The sequence below is a fragment of the Mytilus californianus genome, unplaced genomic scaffold, assembly GCF_021869535.1.
Source record: "Mytilus californianus isolate M0D057914Y unplaced genomic scaffold, xbMytCali1.0.p SCAF_2, whole genome shotgun sequence".
In the NCBI taxonomy this organism is placed as follows: Eukaryota; Metazoa; Mollusca; class Bivalvia; order Mytilida; family Mytilidae; genus Mytilus; species Mytilus californianus.
The window spans coordinates 86,054,684-86,063,507 of record NW_026262668.1 but is presented as its reverse complement, the minus strand read 5'-3'; positions in this window follow the sequence as shown (position 1 = coordinate 86,063,507).

The window sequence follows — 8,824 nt, the reverse complement described above, 5'->3', positions numbered from 1 at the left end:
GTTTCTATTGGTCGTATGACTTTTGACGTGACTCGGTATTTATGCTTCCCGATATCGGGTTTTTGACTTTTTACCTTGGAGGACCCGCCTTCCTTTCTGGTGCAGGTGGATCCTAAGGTGCGATTCGGACACAAAAGGTTTTTACAGTGTTGTTTCTTTATTTGTTTACCCTTGTATTTCTATTTACTTAACTTTTACTTTATACTATATACGGTATATACTATCATCAACAAAACCTTTTTTTTTGTGTTCGTAACATCATTGCCTAATTCATTTGTTTTTACAGTTTTAGAACAAAAACCGACATGGTTAGAAAATACAAATAATTACACCATTACTACACTCAACTTTTTCTCAGCGGTTGCAAAGTACTTTTCCTAAATCAATTTAGTTTTGAATCAGGACGGCACAGTCACAATAGTATTGAAAATAGTCTTTTGATGTTCTAAGACAATGTCATAAAAGTATGACAATGTAATTTACACTGTTCAAGCATCACCACACGTAAAACTTTGTACAACAGAAAAGCTGATTGGACATTGGTGACAATTTGTCACACCCTCATGAATTGGCATCCTATCAACGACCTTCTAAAAGCTTTCATTAAAATTGACGGTATTTCACACACAAGTAACTGTATCTTTTAAACAAAACAAAAATATTAATTCAATTTATTTTGCATTGAACATGCAATGAAGCCACGGATTCATAACCTTAAAAATGGTTCACTAACGGTTGATAAAATGTAGAAATTCTGAATAGGAATATAAAAATTATGTCCAGTACGAGTTTAAAAACGGACTCTATTCGAACATGTTGAGATGTTTCGGTAATGTACTTGTTCAGTGTGTAAAGAATTTAAGAGGTCAATTTACTTTTAAACTGTTGGATTTTCAACTTTAATCAAAGGTGTGTTGGGTTTTCTTCTTTTTTTTGAATTTATATCATTATTCTCTAATATTTCCCATTACCTTCTGAAATTTTGTTTTGATGAATGATTTAAAAAATTTATACCAAACATTTAAAATTTTACTCTGTGTTTATAAATACCATTGCAAGTACAACATCTAACAAAAGATAAGCATTGCTAGAAAAAAAATGAGCCACTCATTCTCAGGTTGAGATGGAATATGTCGTAATTTGGTTTTCTAAGATAAACAATAGAAACCCCTTAAATATCTTCTCATGACAAGTACGAAAAGTGGCGAAACTGAAATTCCAACAGCGAGCGATGATTTTAATCATATAATACTCTTGCAAAGGATTTTTTAAATGCAATGTAGACATTTCTTATCCCGAATTACTTCTTATACATTATTTCATGGCACACCGACCCGAGAAGTAAAATGAAGTATGGTAATTGTTTCATGATATATTTTGGCCATCATTTGTGACTTTCAGCATGTGACATTCCCTGTTGATCACTTAAAACACTGCACAATATTCAATTTACATATACATTTATACATGAGATCATGTTAACATTTTGTTTTTTAATAAGGCTTAATTTTATCTAAGTCTAATTTATATTTAAAAGTTGTGGTTTACTTAAGACTTAGAATAATTCTATTCAGAATATAATTGAATTAATACTTGTAATTCAAAAAGCAAAGTAAATTTTCAATTTCAGAATGACCAAAAACTACAGAATTTTCAAGAACCAAAATTGCATTTATAATTTCAGCGTATATATTGAAAAAAGTTGGAAATACAAATTAAGCAGGCCTCAACGGGTGTCATTCCGATGAAGAACAGCAATAAAAGCACTGTTCCTTTGCCTTTGGTATTGCCAATTGCATGTACGGATTTTGTGTTGTGGGTTAATTATTTATACACCATGTTCCTTCTTTTCCAGTCGATAATTATTCAGATTTGAGGAAAAAATACATGTAAATTGAAGTTTGTTCGTTTTGTTTTACATCGAATAATTCATGTGCTATGGGAACAGTTTGGGCCATATATTATTGATTAATTTAGCTTGTTAAACATTCATATTTTCTTTCGATTTCAAGAAGAAAGGACATTTTTTGTAATTAGTTTCAATCGAGAGTGTCTTCAGAAAGAAAAAACTAAAGTTTCGCTTGCTCGTTCTTCTTTCTGTCGTCCATAGAACAAAATTTTTAGAATTAATAAAATTTCAAGATTTGAAAAATTTAATAACTCCGGGCATAACATATTTTTTTAACTTTCAAGTCAAAAGAAAAGAAAAATAAAGATTTCCAAGAAACTGATAAAAAAAACCACTAGTACTGTGTTTTTCCCCAGCGTAAGCCATTTTGTACTACTGTCATTTTTTTAATCGTTATTTTATTTTCAACAATAGAGAATTTAAGATTGAAACATTCATTTTTTTTTTCATTTATCATGATTTTTAAGGAAACTTTAATTACAATATCTTAAATGAAAATAGTGTAATTCATTAAATGGTCTTTCTGTTTTTTAAATTTGTATTGATGGTCTACTGCCTCATTTACATATGTCCTACATATCTTGATCATATTAATAGAAAGATAATTGCATCCTAGTTCGCCTCATGTAATGGACTAATTTTATCATTTTTTACTGTCCCCCTTTTTTATCGATGGGCATTACACTCCCTTTTGAAAATACTAAATCGAAAATGAAGTACATGCACGAAGAAATTTGTCTGACGTGACAATACGTTGTCCAATATCTTACGGCTTCATTTACACACACAGTGCACTGATTCTTTATAAAATTTTGTTTTTCGAATGAAGACCTATATTACAGTATAATACAATAAGCATGTTTAGAGTATGTCGACATGCCGCTGCATTATAATTCATCATTTAATGGAGGCATGTAAAACTGTCACTAGTATCAAAAGTCCTAGTAATGGACTTCTGCTAGTATCCAATCAACTGTTCTATCGCACATAGATTGACGTACGGTGATGTTTGAAACAATGTTATTTATAAAATGACATTGTCATAGTTTTAGGACACTGTTATTATCTGTAAATGTATCTGTAACAACATCAAAGAAAAGCATACTTTGTTGTCGGAGTTGTGGACTACTGATTCAAATTAATGTTGATTTCGACAACGAGCTTTGTAACCGCTGAGAAAAAGTTGAGTGTAACACAATTCTATATTAATATTCTTGTAATGGTTGGAAAATACATCAAATAACACCATTACAAACTTAATCCCAATTTTCTATTCTTATTTTTAGAAATTTACCTGTGACGTCACCTTTTGTGGCGTTGATACATTCGTGTGACGCACAGTTCATAATTCTATTGTGGTGTAAATGGGAGTTGTCCGTTGTTATTCTGTGGTTTACATGTTGTAATGTATATATTTTATTTATTTATGTATGTCTCTGTCCTGAGTGTTCTTGCGTTAAGTTGTAATGTATTCCTGTCACGTAATGTTGTCATTTTAGCGATATTTTTAACATTGCTATATAAGCGAGAGGTTTGGCTAGCCAAAAAAAAAAACAGGTTCAACACACCATTTTTTCTTAAAATGTCCATTGGTAGCAATACACAGTTAGAAGTTTAGTTTCGCATTTTGGCCACGGTGAATTTTTTAAATATGAAAGTTTTTGTACAATAAAATTGATTTTTAGATAGTTGAAGAATAATATAGCCTTCAAAGTGGGTTTATATGAACATCAAGATTGTTTTTTGCATGTTTTATAAGCCATTTTTCTTTTTGACATTCCGTATTTTCACATCCGTACCGCCTATAAGTCTAAAAGTTATTGTAAGTGTTTTTCAACAAAGATTTGACCCTCGAACTTTTCAATTCAATTTTATGGAAAAATTAGCTGCAATGCATATGATTTTTTTTGGACCTCTTGATAAATAAATGTCTATGGTTTCAGGAAAGGTATCACTCTAATGGATTGAAATTCTCCTTTGAACCAAACTTTGTGGACTTTTGTGACATTTTCCCCCCCTTTTTGCAATATTTTGTATCAAATAAATGCAGATTGTTGCCATGGTTACACCAAAAAGAGATTATATTTCACCATTATAACTATTGGAAATCCAATCTGTGGAAGATGCTATTTCCATATATATGAACATGCATTACACAAACATAAAGCCTTATTTGTTAGAAAGCAAGGGAAAGAGGGTGGTGAAAAATTATGAGTGTCAATTTTATGTTTTTTTCCTAACTGTGTATTGATACCTGTACAAAGTCAGGAATATGGCAGTTGTTATCAAATAGTCCGTTTCTATGTATGTTGGTGTTTGTTTTTGTAGCAGTGTTTATGTTGTTCCGTTGTTTTCCTCTAATAGTTGATGTGTTTCCCTCGGTTTTGGTTTGTGACCCGGATTTGTTTCAGTTAAATCGATTTATGACTATTGAACAGCGGTATACTACTGTTGCCTTTATTTACGTCATTGATGAGTCTTTTGTAGACAAAACGCGCGTCTAGCGTACACAATTATGATTTTGGCTTCTATGATGAGTTATTACTATTAATGAAACCTATTTTTTTGGCGTCTTTATTAGATTAATTTGTATGTTTGTTTTTAGTCAGTTGTGTTGTATGTCTTTGATGTATGTTTACACAGTTTTGACTGGATCCAAATTATTGTCACATTGACCTGTTATGTCTGTTTGGGTTGCTTATCCAATTTTGTCATTGTAACGAAACTATTAACATACAAGTGAGAGGTTTAGCTAACTATGAAACTAGGTTTAACCCACCAATTTCTGCGGAAAATGCATTTACTAAGTCAGGAATATGGCAGTTCTTTTTTCACTTGTTCTGTTGACTGATAGCATTTGATTTTGTCAGTTTTTATAGACTTCCCCTTTTTATATTTGCCTCGGAGATCAGTATTTTCGTTATACTTTTTTAACCAGACCATAAATTGAAATGGCAAAGTGGTATACATTTTGACGGAATATAAAGAGAAAATTATATGCCAGACCCTGGCACAGAATCTTTCCAGAACAACATGTTTAACGGACAAGCAAAACCTGCTGCTTTCAATGCACTCAATACCAGATTGCATGCCAGCTCTAAATTGATGTTGTGCAAACAATATATTGTTGCGTAACTATCGTGTTCGATTTCTGTCTGGTAATGAAATAAATGCAAGTACAGGACTTTAGGCAATTCTGATCAAGCGATTCCTTTATTTGTAAGAGGCTTCTACTATGTCTATTTATGGTCCGTAATATCATGAAATAGATGACAATTGGTAAACAATATATAGACAATTTTCACGTTTCATAACTTTTACATTTGGTTGATTAAATAAAGGCAACAGTAGTATACCGCTGTTCAATAGTCATTATTCGATTAAGCGAAAACAAATCCGGGTAACAAACTAAAACCGAGGGAAACACAGCAACTATAAGAGGAAAACAACGGAACAACAAAAACACTGAACTACAACAAAAGCAAACGCCAACATACATAGAAACGGACTATTTGATAACAACTGCCATATTCCTGACTTGGTACAGGACATTTTAAGAAAAATGGTAGGTTGAACATGGTTTTATGGCTAGCCAAACCACCCGCTTATATGGCAACTATCCACCAGAGTTCAAATGAAGTGGATGCTAGCAATTATAGGCCACTGTAAATCCTTCAAAAATGAGTAAAACTCATACCGTAAAATTGGTTTTATTAGGCCCCGACATAAACAATGTGAAACAATTCAAACAAGAAAACTAATAGCCTAAAATATAACAAACAATTTGCGAAATATAGATATGACGGACATGAACCAACGACAATCACTGAACTACAGTGGTGTAACAGCACAATATAAGAACAAACAGTTAAAATTAGTTGCGATTGACATAACTCAAAAGATCGATACGGGGCATAAAAACAATAGACACAAAGCACCGAGATAAGAGTACTCGTAGTTGCTGAAAGCTAGTTTAAAGCCAATAACAACTAATAAATAAATCATGTTATCCCAGATTAAAGTATCAATCAGTACACGATCCATTAGTTCTTTCTTATCATTTCTGTTGGAAAACACGTGAATGTATCAACGTTTCTACGTATTCAATTGTATTTTCAAGTTTGAAGAACCATTCAATACTCCTTCTAATCCCACTTATACGCCTACATCTTTCTCGAAAAAGGTTTTAGATAATAAATATTCCGTCCTTCTCTCCTTTGGCATTACCATAAAAAGAAGGATTGAAATTTATATCGGACACGTCAATGAAAAAACAACAATTAATATATACAATGTAGCAGGTTGATGGATGAGAATATAATGTGATATGAATATAGACCCTACTTGGTACCAGACCGACACTCTGAACCGGATTCTTTTAACATGCTAGTTCTAAGTGTAACAATCCGCGGGAAGACATGCCCTCCTACCTGGACACATTCTGGACCAGTCTTTGCTCTTACTTCTAAATGCCGCATGTTTATCGAAGAAGCAGCAAATACCAATTTTCAAGTCTTTAGTTTGACCCGACCTGGGATCAAACCCACGACCTTACGCACTCGAGGCGAACACGCTACCACCGAGGCAGTTCTATATGAGCAATGAGATTTCTATAAAATTCTTCCTACTATTCTTTCTACAATAAAAGTGGCTTTCAAAAATATTGTGATAAGGTAAACTCAATCAGCGGTGTCAATCATATGAATGTGGGTTCTTAAAGTTCTCAGAAACATTATCATTATATCATTATTTTGAAATAATACATAGACTAAAACTTTAGATAGGGCAATCATCTCGTCTTGCTGAAATTTTCGCTCACTATTTTCATACAACAGAATATTATTCTTCCCTTATATCATTTTAGGAAAAATGGCAGTCAATATAGGCTGACTGGAGCCTCCAGTTTACCACCTTTTGGTCGATGTTTAAGTTAGAACAGTTTGTCCTCGACAACATCCTGCCCTCACTATTAGTATATGACTACATATAATGACGCAGATCAGCAATAATACGTAGCTCAGGCGTCTCCAGGTGTACAAACATCTGACATATACTACAAAATTTACGGCTTCGTCTGCCCGTAGATATCTCCTTTCTTCCAAATGTGAGAAACAACTAAAATATTTCACATTCCGATAGTAGGGATTTTATATACACTGAACAGCATTGTTATATTTTCATAACAAAACTATGATTATGATTACAGATGCTCAAATAACCAGTAATTCAGCTAAAGGAAACTTCAATCGCGGTAACGACGATCTGAATATCGAAGCAGTTAACAATGTTTTTTTTGGATTAGACTGCAATATTTATGGGTTGGTACATGCAGGTACTAGGCTTAGAAAAAAAAACCAAATGTGTCTAAAAGATAATGCAAATGATATTGTTAGTCGGTACTTCAAAAACAACCAGATCGTTCCTTTCGAAGTTAGCGTCATCGAACAAATGCACAACAAATGAATTAACAATCCTCCGTAGAGAAATTGAAGAAAACAGGATTTGAATTATTGATTTTACTTGCATAACGTTCAGCGGCCAATACTAAATGTATCTTCAGGGCGAGAACAAATTCATAATGAATTCAATAGGTAAGTTTACTGTTGTTGGTCGAACGGGATAATGGTTGGGATGTTGCTTAGATTGCAACTAATAAAAGAGGGTATGTTGGATTTGGACACAACGTTTGCCTTACTACCTACGGATCCCTATAAAAGTTGTCGAAAGTATGCATGTTAATGAGCAAAGAGCATGTTAATCTCTCTCCCTGATGGATCGGATTTAAAAGCTATATACATCCTGCACAGCCAAAACGGATGCCTTTCTTTTTAGCATGGGTTTAGTAACGGAGGTGAGAGGTTGAAGTAATAATATTCCTATACGAATGTCAATCCATTCTGGTAACTTTTGAATGGCCTAATCTTAAATCTAATTTGTGAGTTATTGATAGTTTATCATTTCAATTTTGTCAATTGTGTATCTAAAATACGCACTTCCATCGACAATAAAGTACCTAAAATGATTTTTGTTCTGCACGTTATGGAAATAGCTAATCATTGATTATTTGATGGTTAAATTTCTGTTTATACTAAAACATGTTCAAAACATTTTCCAAATATCTAACATTTAAAGTTTATGATTGTCCATTATAAATTTCCTGATTGTCCTTCATAATTCTAACTTTTTACTAAAACATTATCATGCGTGCGTCCGAACAGTTTTTCTAGATTCCTTTTTATAAGGATCGCTTAAACCCACATAGATTGAAAGCACTAAAATATAAAACTTAGAAATTTTAGGAGCTTTATGACCAAAGTGGACATTCACATGATATTAAAATTCATCTAAGGGCAAATTTGCCTTAGTATTTTCTTAATTTATCAATGGGAATTTTTAAGAGAAACAAATTCTAAAGCACTGACTACCGAGCTGATGATATCTTTGGGATTAACAGTCTACTAGCAGTGGTATCGAATCCATTCATTTTCCAATTCTTCAATCCTTCCTTCAAGCTATGGGTACTTCATATTCCAAAGGGATTTTATTTTATCGTGTGTCAATACTATACTTCCGAGAAAAAAATAATGTTTTCATTTGACAAATATCAGAAGGCATAAGGTATTATGTTTAAAAAATTATATCTCAGTTGGGAATTAGACAACGTGTTTTGAAGATAATACGTCAATGACCTTGCAGTATTTGTTCAGCTTCGTCTTGCTTATTAATATGGAAGCCTGATAAGCTTTTGGAATATTTTTCAATTTAGCAATTTTTAGTTAGTAAAAATATTGAATTATATTTACAGCTAAGACGTCTACAGTTTAGTCTGGTGTGAAACTTGACTATACTTTTATAGGTGCAGCACTGAACAATAGGAACAGAAACCACTAACCACTAAAAATCTAAATCATTTTC